Source organism: Salvelinus sp. IW2-2015, unplaced genomic scaffold (genome assembly GCF_002910315.2).
Source record: "Salvelinus sp. IW2-2015 unplaced genomic scaffold, ASM291031v2 Un_scaffold1643, whole genome shotgun sequence".
Taxonomy (NCBI): Eukaryota; Metazoa; Chordata; class Actinopteri; order Salmoniformes; family Salmonidae; genus Salvelinus; species Salvelinus sp. IW2-2015.
In genome coordinates, this window is record NW_019943056.1 from 154563 (window position 1) to 166977 (window position 12415).

Sequence of the window (12415 nt, forward strand, 5' to 3'; positions counted from 1 at the left end):
AGTGACAGTTGATTATTTGATTCTAACACATTGGATTACAGCCTGGGAGCGCATCTTTCTATTTGTAATAAGCAGAACTCTCCTCTTGGAATGATTATAAAGAGGTTGTAAATTCAAGGCAAAAAAGCCATTAGTTTAATCAGCCGTAAACTACATTAATATTTATGCCCATGTCATTAATATGCATTGCATTCACACTCGAATACAAATCCTATTACCTAAACCTTTCAAGGTTCATCACATCGTAAAGATTAATAATAAATGTTTTTGCTTAGAATGAAGGGCAAATACCCCTTTCTCGATTCAGTGTAAATGTCATGTTTACACTAAAGGTTTTGTATGCAATTCAAATCCAATAGATTTTACATGTCCAGGATATTAGAATATCACATGAAGATAACGGTTAAAAGAATTGGTATTTTCCTGTTTCTCCACAAATCTAAATTACGGGATTATTGTTGATAATAACCTTTTCTTGTAGATAACATGTTACTCACAGGCCAGGGACAGTGTGCAGGAGCTGGTGACGCTGGCTAAGGGGTTACTGGCCACACACTCATAGAGCCCTGCGTCCCTCCTGCTGGTCTTCATGATCGTAACGAGCTGCTGCCGTCTGGCAGGAGATCAGGTTCATCCTGTCGTCCATCTCCAGTGGTTTCTTATCTGTGGACAACAAACCCATCAACAATAATAATTACAGTGGCACCTGTAAAGTATGTCTTATTTTACAGTCCTATTTCAAAAGGTGTTTATCTAGTATTCGATGAGAAACTTTATGGAAATAATGAGCAATCTCTAACATCAACACAAGTTTAGGAAGTCGTGCTCACACAGGGCACCATGTAAGTATGAGCTATGATGAAATACAGGCAACAACCAACAACCAACGAATACACAAAACAACAACCAACAACCAACAACCACAACCAACCTCACAGGCAACAACCAACGTTTCAGCAGCAGCTCCTACGGTAATGCTTTATTAGACAGCGCTGTTGCAAAGAGTGTTGTGTCTGTCAGCTCTATGAGTTCTTACCTTTAGTCCAGCTGATTTGTGGGTGGGGGCTGCCAGCCGGGAGGCAGCTAAGAGTGACAGGGTCACCCTCCAATAAGACGTGGTCCCTCAGCTTGATGTGGAACACAGGAGGGAAGTCTGGGGAAACAAGGGTGTGGCTTAATAATAATATTGAACGACTGAGCATGAACTTAAACGTAAAAGCCGTGTGCAGCTTTTCCATTTCATTGCCAAACTCCAACTCTGTATGCACATTCAACATAAAGGCAACTGGTTGCCGAATTTAGCAGACAGTACTAGAGGAAGTGCGAGAGTACTGCAGGCTGCCTGATGACCCCTCACCCTTGGCTGAGGGGAGGTCAGTCTGAGAGGGGGTCTTATCCTTCCTGCTCCTCCAGACCCACCCTGTCCCACCGCGACCGCCTGTCAGTCTCTGGAGCTGTGGAGAACAAGACATAATGGCAAACAGCTGAAGACGACGAACCTGAGGAGGTGAGCTAATATCTCCAGTATCTATGCTGCAATAGTCTATGTGCCTGGGGGCTAGTGTCAGTCTGTCCTATCTGGTGTAATCTCCTGTCTTATCTTGTGCCCTTTGATCTTAGGTGTGCTCTCTCTAATTCCCCCATATCTTCCTCTCACTTCACTCACTCACTCACTCACTCACTCACTCACTCCACTCACTCACTCACTCACTCACTCACTCACTCACTCACTCACTCACTCACTCACTCACTCACTCACTCACTCACTCACACTCACTCACTCACTCACTCACTCACTTCACTCACTTCACTCACTCACTCACTCACCCTCCCTAGGACCTGAGACCTAGGACCATGCCTCAGAACTACCTGGCCTGATGACTCCTGGCTGTCCCCGTCCCCAGTCCACCTGGTTGTGCTGCTGATCCAGGACCTGCTATTTTGACCCTCTCTCTCTCCACCACCTGCTGTCTCGACCTCTGAATGCTTGGCTATGAAAAGCCAACTGACATTTACTCCTGAGGTGCTGACCTGTTGCACCCTCTATAACCACTGTGATTATTATTTGACCCTGCTGGTGATCTTTGAACTGATTTGAAGAATGATCTGGCCTTTTAGCCATGGACTCTTACACTTTTAGAAAATAAATTGCTATCTAGAACCTAAAAGGGTTCTTTGGCTGTCCCCATAGGAAAAGCCTTTGAAGAACCCTTTTTGGTTCCAGGTAGAACCCTATTGGGTCCAGGTAGAACCCTTTCCGAGAGGGTTTTACATGAAACCCAAAAGAGTGCTAATTGGAACCAAAAAGGGTTCTTCAAAGGCTTCTCCTATGGGGACAGCTGAAGAAACCTTTGGGAATCCTTTTTTCTGAGATTGTATAATTACACCCGCACAGCCAGAAGAGGACTGATGTAAAAAGGGCTTTATAAATACATTTGATTGATATTTGATATAAATTGCCAATGCCATTATCAGCATAAATATATCAAAAATACATATTACTTACTGAGCGACTTTTGACTTTTTGACTTTTCGGAATGAAGGCTTGATGCAGACCCAATGGATTCCTTGGACACTTTGGTATCTTTGTTTGTCTGTTTGGCTAGCTGATTCTCTGGGATCCCCATCTCTTTGAGACCTCTTCCCTCGGACTGGGAATGTCGATGACGGGAAAACAGTGGAGTTTTCTTTCCCTCTGGCTTCTCTTCCTCCATCTCTTTCCTATCTTCTGACTGGCTTCGGACTTTCCCAGAAATTCCTGCCACCTTGTTCTCAAACTTCTTCCTCATCGCCAAGACGGGGGAATCGCTGACCTTCTTAAAATCCTTTTCTTCTGCATCTTTCCGACTTTTCTCTTCCRCCACYCGTCGCTTGGCCTCTTTCTCCTCCTTCCTTTCCTCTGACTTGCTCCTCAAACTGGCTGAGATACCCGCTACTTTGTTCTCGAACTTCCGCCGCATGGCGAAGACAGACGACTCCTCCATCTTTTTGCGTTCTCTCGCCTCCTGCTCTCTCCGAGCCTCTATCTTGTCCAGCTCTGTCGTGTCCAGACTCTTACTGCGGCCTATGGCCCAGGACACCCTGCGCTTACTGGCCGCAGGCTCAGTCTCCTTTGACTTCTCCTCCTTTTTATCTATGGACGGGGTCCTCTTGGTGCGCATGGAGAACCGTCCAATGATGCCCAGGGACCCTGTGTCTCTCTCSACCTCCCTCAAGTCCTGGACGGARTTGGACTTCTCCTGCAATCCTTGGGGCACCATCTCCAGCGGCGCCCCCAGACGCCCCGGCCGGTATACCTCCTCACCCTCYCCTGTCTTACGGGGAAGGGTCGGGGACTTCTCTTCTGATTTGGTCCTGGTAAGTCTCCGGAGCCCACGGGTAAGGGATGACTCACGCTTCTTGAACCTGGATTCAAAGACTTCCTCCGAGTCGATGTCCTTGATATCTGTTCTGAGTGGCGTGGTAGGTTGGCGTGGGGTGGTGGGGCGGTCTGGGACCGTAGACGAGCTAGTCGAGATGGTTGGGCTTGTTGGGCGTTCGGTGGCCACCTTGGCGAAGACGGCAGGGTGTTCAGGAAATGTGGGGCTAGGTGTTGATTGAGATCTCCGGCTGCTGTCAGGTTTTCCAGATGGTACTACAATAGMTTGCATCACYTTGGCATACGCAYACGTTTTTTCTGTAGGCGTAACCCKTGGAGAWTCARAACCTTTTGCTTTCARCTCTTCTTTCWTTAACTCTATCTCCTGCTTTTCTTTCTGTTCATCMTCCTCAYTATTCTCCTCCTCTATGACGARCACAGGAGCTAACACAGTAGGAGACCTGCCCTGGGAAATCTCCCTCTTCGACTCGTGTCTATCAACCCTCTCCTGTGCTTTGGTCCTTCTCTCCATCTCTTCATCTCTTTCAGAAGTCTCCTCAGACTTGCTCTTCTTCTTCTCCTCTGGCTCTTTCTCTTCTCTCGCTCCTTGGTCCTCTTTGACTGGGGTGGGCTGTATGGAGGAGGAGGGCCCATGAGAGTAAGGTCTGGAATCCAGCCTGGTCTGCCCGTCTTGCGATATGGAAGTGGCCTCCTGGAGGTCTTCCCCTGTGTGTTCCTCTAAATGCTCTGGGTCCTTTCAGCACTGTTCTCCTCTCAGTACTCTGGCAGATGTGCTAGTGGGGATCTCTAAGGGGGCTCCAAACTGCCGGTAGGGGCATGGGCTCCGAGTCTCCCTGACTGAAAGAGGAACTCTCTGGAACATTTTGGTTTTGGATGTGTCCTCCACTGCACTTTCGTAGAGGCTGCTCTGGCCAGCGACCGCTCTGGCGCCCCCACCCTGGATCTCCTCAAGTTTCGGTCCAAGGACGAGGTTCGCTCTCGTCGTCCATTCCAAGGGTCTCCAGCAGAGGACCTCGCAGGCCGCTTTGCTGTTGCCTCCCCTCAGCAGCCTCTGTCTCATCAGTTCCAGTTTGAGGGCATAAGTCCTCCTGGCTCATCTTAGCTGCCCCAGGGCTGGGGCTCCGTTTGGTAGCTCCATGGAAACTGCCTTTTTAAGGCTTTTTTTGCCGCTGTCTTCCTTGCCCTCCTCACAGCCCCTCCTCTGGCTCAATGTGGAGAAGCAGAGCCGAGTCAGCTGAACTGCCCCTTCTCATCGTCGCTCTCCGGACTTCGTCTGAGTGTCATCCCCTCCACACTCGAGCCCTTCTTCAGGGGACTCTCTTTGTTTTCTGCAGTCTTCTCCTCTTCGAAGACCCGCCATCTTCCTCGGTTGTTACCATTTTTCTCGTTCCTCTGCTTCCTCCTAATTCCTTGGCCTCCTTTTTGGACACCACCTCCTCTATGGGCTGTTCCCTGTGCCGGGTTAACCACGCCCCTTCCACTGTCCCATGGACCTGGAAGGCGGTCCTGTGACGTCCTCGTCACCTGGTATCTCGTTGAGGGAGACCCTAGAGCCGGAGAAGACCATAGATAGAGGCATGGGGATGAAGGGGAGTTCGTCCACATCTTCGTCCGAGTCAGAGGATGAGGAGGGGGGGGTGATCCCTCTTTGAGGTGACGGGCCACGGCGATGGAGATGTGGTTGGACGAGTCGTGAGAAGCTCAGGGATGGAGCGCATCACCATCTTGGATTTGTAGCTGATGAGGGAACGCTGGTAGAGATAGGGAAAAAGGGACGTGTAAAGGAGTAATTTGGAAGGTACTTAGAGGGATTCATTGAAGTGCATAATCAATGTACTACTAAATAATTAATGCCTTACCTGCCAACGTCTTCGAGATAAGACCTGCTTTAGGATCGCTGTGTTGATGCTCTTGTCTTTAATGAAGTCTTGAACCAGGGGTGGCGAAGGCTCTCTGTAGCGTTAGGCCTCTGAGAGTAAAACATCACATGGTGACGAATTAAACACTAAGTCACAAACACTTATTTTCTGTTCTTATTTTGTGTTGAAATTGTTTGTATTCCTAATATAAGGGATTCATTACAATCCATTTATACCAAGGCATTATTATCAATAACACTCACAGTCTGTCAGCCACCAAGTTTGATGACGAATCCCTTGGCCTCTCTACAGAGGTCAGCAAACATACTCTCAAAAGCCACATTTTGGTTCCTGATGTTGAGGACGGTGCATCTGTCGTTCTCCCCAGCAAAGGAGACACACCAGTCAGGCTAGAAGGGAAATATTTTATGTCTTTTACTGAGACTGTTTACTAGCTGTCAATCCATTTTAAGTGGGTCAACTGAAGCCTGTGGCAATATGCAAACAATATGCAGGTGATATGCATTGGTGTTTTGCTTACTGAGGTTAAAGAGTGTGACGAAAAATTACATTTCAAGATTGACAGAAATGTAATGCAAAAGGTGTATTGAATTCTAAGAATATCTCGAGACACATTATCATGTTCTTAGTCCAACCAGAACCTTAACCACTCACCATAGGTAAGTGATAACCCAATAGGCCTGTGAACAGAGAGAGGGAGAGGAATTACTTTCAGAGGGCAAGATGAAGGAGAGAGGAGAGAGCGATAAAATCATGATTATACAGGAAATAGTTAAAGGAGTCTCCAGCCCCCTCCCACGACCAGGTGCTCACCAGATGTCTGTTGCCTTGGAGACCGGCGTTTGGTTAACGATCTCCGGGGCAACAAATTCCGGAGTGCCGTATTTGCAGTAGTGGGCTTCATTGGTCTCAGCTTGACGGCATTGCCAAAGTCACAGATGCGGATCTTGTCACTGTGTCGGCCTGCCATGAGGATGTTCTCAGGCTGGGTGGGTTGAGAAAAAACAGGGAATTATTAAGAACATAAGCTAGGTTTCCGTCCAATTGGCAACAGATTTCATGCTAATATTCTAAATACAAATAAATGTACATTAGAGACCATCCTCTGTTATTTGATCTATGTAAAACTATGACTTATTTGTGTAATGTTATTCATTTTAGTGTACATGTTTTGAGTGAGGAAAGTACATTGGTATCTGAGTAGTATGTATTCTGGGGTTTGAAATATTCTTTCCTTGTTATATAGTAAGTTGATAATTGCAGAAGTATCTGTTATACAGTGCTTCGAAATGATTCAGACCCCTTGACTTTTTCCACATTTTGTTACATTACAGCCTTATTCTAAAATGGATTCAATAAAAAAAAAAATCTGCAATCTACACACAATACTCCATAATGACAAAGCAAAAAAAGGCTTTTAGAATTTGTAAAAATCAGAAATACCTTATTTACATAAGTATTCAGACCCTTTGCATGAGACTCGAAATTGAGCTCAGGTCCATCCCATTTCCATTGATCATCCTGAGATGTTTCTACAACTTGATTAGAGTCCACCTGTGGTAAATTCAATTGAATGGACATGATTTGGAAAGGCACACACCTGTCTATATAAGGTCCCACAGTTGAAAGTGCATGTCAGAGCAAAAACCAAGCCATGAGGTCGAAGGAATTGTCCTAGAGCTTCGACACAGGATTGTGTCCAGCCACAGATCTGGGGAAGGGTACTAAAAAATGTCTGCAGCATCGAAGGTCCCCAAGAACACAGTGGCCTCCATCATTCTTAAATGGAAAGAGTTTGGAACCACCAAGACTCCTCCTAGAGCTGGCGCCCGCCAAACTGAGCAATCGGGGGAGAAGGGCCTTGGTAAGGGAGGTGACAAAGAACCAATGGTCACTCTGACAGAGCTCTAGAGTTCCTCTATGGAGATGGTGTTGACAGAAAGGTTTTCCCATCTCTGCAGCACTCCACTAATTCCGGCCTTTATGGTAGAGTGGCCAGACGGAAGCCACTCCTCAGTAAAAGGCACATGACAGCCCGCTTGAAGTTTGCCAAAAGGCCCTAAAGACTCTCAGGCCATGAGAAACAGTATTCTGGTCTGATGAAACCAAAATTGAACTCTTTGGCTGAATGCAAGCGTCACATCTGGAGAACTGCCACCACCCTAAGTGAAGCATGGTGGTGTCAGCAACATGCTGTGGGGATGTTTTTCAGTGGCATGGACTGGGAGACTAGTCAGAATCGAGGCAAAGATGAACAGACCAAAGTACAGAGAAATCCTGATGAAAACCTGCTCCAGAGCGCTCACAACCTCAGACTGGAGAAAAGGTTCACCTTCCAACAGGACAACCACCCTAAGCACACAGCCAAGACAACGCAGGAGTGGCTTCAGGACAAGTCTCTGAATGTCCTTGAGTGGCCCAGCCAGAGCCCGGACTTGAACCTCGAACATCTCTGGAGAGACCTGCAAGTAGCTGTGCGTCAACCCTCCCCATCCAACCTGCAGACCTAGAGAGACGCAAAGATGGAGAACTCCCAATACGTGTGCCAAGTTGTATCGTAGCGTCATACCAAGAAGACTCAAGGCTGTAATCGCTGCAAGGTTTTTAATATTTATACATTTGCAAAATTGTCTAGAAACCTGTTTTTTGTTCATATTATGGGTATTGTGTGTAGATTGATGAGGGCAATTTTTTAAATACATTTTAGAATAAGGCTGTAATATAACAAAATGTGAAAAAGTCGAGGGGTCTGAGTACTTTCCGAATGCACTGTATAATAGCTTGTGATTAAAGTACTGTATTTGTCCCTTGCACAGTGGGAATCTGATGTACCTTGATGTCAAGATGAGCAATGTCTTTCTGGTGAAGGTAGCTGCCCCTTCAAGCACCTGCTGAATACTGGACCGGATCTGCAGCACAGAATACTCCTTTACCACATTTGACATTCTATATTCTACATTCTATATTCTGTATTCTAATATTCTACATTCTACACTGAACAAAAATATAAACACAACATGTAAAGTGTTGTCCCATGTTCATGAGCTGAAATAAAACATCCCGAAATTTTCCGTACTCACAAAAAGCATATTTCTCTCAAATGTTGTGCACATATTTGTTTACATCCCTGTTAGTGAGCATTTCTCCTTTGCCAAGATAATCCATCCACCTGACAGGTGTGGCATATCAAGAAGCTGATTAAACAGCATGATCATTACACAGGTGCACCTTGTACCGCGGACAATAAAAGGCCACTCTAAAATGTGCAGTTTTGTCACACAACGCCACAGATGTCTCATGTTTTGAGGGAGCGTGCAATTGGCATGCTGACTGCAGGAATGTCCAACAGAGCTTTTGACAGAGAATGTAATGTTAATTTCTCTACCATAAGTCGCCTCCAACGTCGTTTTAGAGAATTTGGCAGTACGTCCAACTGGCCTCACAACCGCAGACTAAGTGTAACCACGCTAGCCCAGGACCTCCACATCTGGCTTCTTCACCTGCGGGATTGTCTGAGACCAGCCACCCGGACAGCTGATGAAACTGAGGAGTATTTCTGTCTGTAATAAAGCCATTTAGTGGGGGGGAAAACTATATCTGTTTGACTGGGCCTGGCTCCCCAGAGGGTGGGCCTGGCTCCCAAGTGAGTGGGCCTATGAAATCCATAGATTAGGGCCTAATTTATTTATTTTTGATTAACTGATTTCCTTATATGAACTGTAACTCAGTAAAATTGTTGAAATTGTCACATATTGCGTTCATATTTTTGTTCAGTATATATTCTATATTCAACATTCTATAATCTACAGTCTACATTCTATATTCTACATTCTACATTATATATTCTATAATCTACATTCTACTTTCTGTTTTCTACATTCTTGTATGCTCAACATACTGTATTTAAAAAAAAAAAAGATTTAACTGAATTTCGCTATCTTTTAGATAAAGATAATTGAGTCGTTCTTGGCTGATTTTTCCATGCAATCCAAAGCACACTCAAACATAAGGCCAACAGGCCAAGGCAAACCTCGGACTCCATGACAGTAGTCTTCTTGGTCAGTCGGTCCAGAAGTTCCTCATGGCATCTTCACACAGCAGTTAAGGAGAATAGAGGTATAGTGTGTAATAACCATAGAGATAGATAGAGGACRCTAGTGCCCAAAATCCCATTTTAGCATGGGCAGCGCCATTGAGGACTCACCATTTTGAAGTAATCAACTGGGTGGGACTTCCTATGGGTTAAGGAAGGATCACATGATTARATTTGTGTCATCAGAAGGGATCAGCCAATGAATTATACTCGTGAGCAAACAACACAGTACAGGTGGCACTATGCACCCTTTCAGTTTGTTCACCAAATCGTAGAAGTAGTAGAAGGTGGACTACTTCAAAATGGAGATGGCCTCAATGGCGTTGCACATGCTCTCAKAGGCGCCATCATGAGACAGATACAATGATGCAATGTCTATATAAGTCTATGGTGATAACCTTATCACTATAGTCCAAGTGGGAGGCAAATMACATTTTTTATAATAAATGAACCAAACTCCCACACATGGCGTCTCCTGGTAATGAAACCAATCTGTGATGAGTCAGGAGAAAGTAGCGCTTCGGTTCAGTCATGCCTCCAGGGGAGCAGAAAGGACATTGAGATGAATGTTATGCAGCAGTTCTCTCTCATCCACYCAGTGGGAAGAAGGTGGGAAGAAGGCTAAGGTGGGAAGAAGGCTCTTGGCTCTGGTGTGTTCATGGAGAGGTTTTTATMCAAAMACGTTGYATCAATGCCATATTTTGATCCATATTGGATCTAGCTGTAAACAAAAATGAATATAATTTGAAAACAAACAATTCTAGGAACCACGATGTTGGTTTTTGGTTGAAATCTGGMCTAAATTGAGTACATTGATGGCTTTAGTTTTTGATGCAACATACATAGATGAGATATGTTAGATTAACAGGGAAYGAACCTTGTTGCAACCAATACAATACTGTCTCAGAGGAMATGTTACATTCAAAATGTTCATCTCTTGTAATATGGCTTCTTACATGCTGACCAGACKGCCCACGTCTGTGTATCCAGGCACTAAAATAGTTTTATTTTAGATGCGTGACGAGCTGCAAGTCCCGCCTCTCCATACTACTCATTGGTTTTTACAAGCATATACCCACATGGGTGATTGAAAGATGAACGGGGTCCACACTCCAGTCAAGTTAGTGGTGGTAATGCCAACCMCCATATAAAATCCACAGAAGAAGAAGAAGAATGAACGAGGAGAGATGAATCAAAGAAAACGAAGTAAAAACTAACTAGGTTTCCTCTTTATCTGTGGATTAATTGTCGGAGTAGAGAACACACGATTTTGAGTGACTCAAAATGGGTCAGAATTCTACAAAGATCCAGAAAAAAAGGACCATAAGCATTTCAGGTCAAATAAACCAATGTTTTCTAAACCCAGAGCAGAGGCGCTACATGGCAAGACTTACGGGAACACTTGTGAAACAGACCCAAACAGACTGGACCGGGGTTTGGTGTTTGAGAAGTGAAAAATTATTCTCAAAATCTAAAGGCACAACCTAGATTGGAGCCAATGTCTTAAGGAGTTGAACATTTATTTTTCCAATCTTGTCAAAGTGACAACTGACAAAAACAACTTTTATATCGAAGGAATGCCTTTGATTTAACGGCCTGCACATTCGAGTTCGGCGCGAGACCAATGACCTGTTTCTATGCATGAGCTTTGCTAGCCAACGTCACTACGACATCGCCTACAAGTGTGATCAGGGATTTCTATTGGAAAAGCAGTTTTAGCCTATCTGAATACTGTACTGTCTTTGGTTTATCACCCAGGACAAATTAGCTAGCAACAAATTAGCTAAATGTCCATGAATGTTTAATGTGTTTTGACATCTTCCCAAATGAATATAGTTGGTTCACAGTTGGTATTTTAACCTGCGTGTCGTGAAAGCGTCTGGTTGGAATAGACAAAATCAACATGCGCACGATGGCGCACGCGGCCGCATGCGCAGAACCGGTTAGTTCATCATGTTATGGATTTTCTGACAACTGAAATGAATCAAAGAATCAGTCAGTGAAAGGATACAGCTAGTGATGATGACAACCATGTTCTTCTTCTCAAAGGCGTCATGGAAGTAGAGCATTTTCTCGTGGTTCAGCTCTGACAGAAGGTTCATCTCTCTCAGGACCAAGGCCTTCCTCTTGGCCCTCGCAGACACGAACTTGGCCGCATACTCCACCTTCCCCTTCTTCTCAGACACCCTCTTCACATAGGAGAACGCCCCACTGGAAAACAGTTGCACAATGATGATATCATTGCAATAACTCTAGGAGAATGACCAAATCTTTCAATGGGGTTGAGTTCTGAGAAACCAAAAGTCCTAGTTGAGAAGAAAAGGGACATGAGTATTAAACGTGTGTGACACCTTGTTATTGTTCAACTTCTGGTGAGTCAAGCCAAGCTCTACCAGAGAAAACAAAAAACAATAGCCTTTGTGATGTGTTCCTCTATTGACGGGTGACTCACCTCTCCTCTATTTCTGTCTGCTATCATTATGCAGTCAGGTTGTTGTTTGGTGTGGTGGAATTCCCCTACTGACCTTTGTGGCCACCGTTCACAGTGCAATTTAATACAGATAGTAGCTACCACTCGCAGAGCCTTTAAATACAGAAGAGATAGCCTGGCTCAGCGGATGTTGTTGGTGATTGCCTGGTCCATGACTCACCGTCCTATCTCCTTGTGTACATCGTAGTAATCAGTCAGCCTCGCATCTTCCTCAAAATGGACCCCTCATCCTCCATGGGCTCCACCACCTCCTTCCTGACTGCAGGCAGAGGGTTGGTCAGGGGGCAAGGTTAATGTGGGTCTTTGTCTCTGTCTCTGTCTGTCTGTCTGTCTGTCTGTCTGTCTGTCTGTCTGTCTGTCGTCTGTCTGTCTGTCTGTCTGTCTGTCTGTCTGTCTGTCTGTCTGTCTGTCTGTCTGTCTGTCTGTCTGTCTGTCTGTCTGTCTGTCTGTCTGTCTGTCTGTCTGTCTGTCTGTCTGTCTGTCTGTCTGTCTGTCTGTCTGTCTGTCTGTCTGTCTGTCTGTCTGCCTGCCTGCTGCGCGCGCGCGTGCGTGCGTGCGTGCGTGCGTGCGTG

General features: G+C 45.3%; 1 pseudogene; it reads right to left on the reverse strand.

The window, feature by feature from the left end:
* The window catches only part of LOC112071559 (striated muscle preferentially expressed protein kinase-like), a 46658-nt pseudogene that overhangs the window by 15161 nt on the left and 19082 nt on the right, over positions 1-12415 (reverse strand).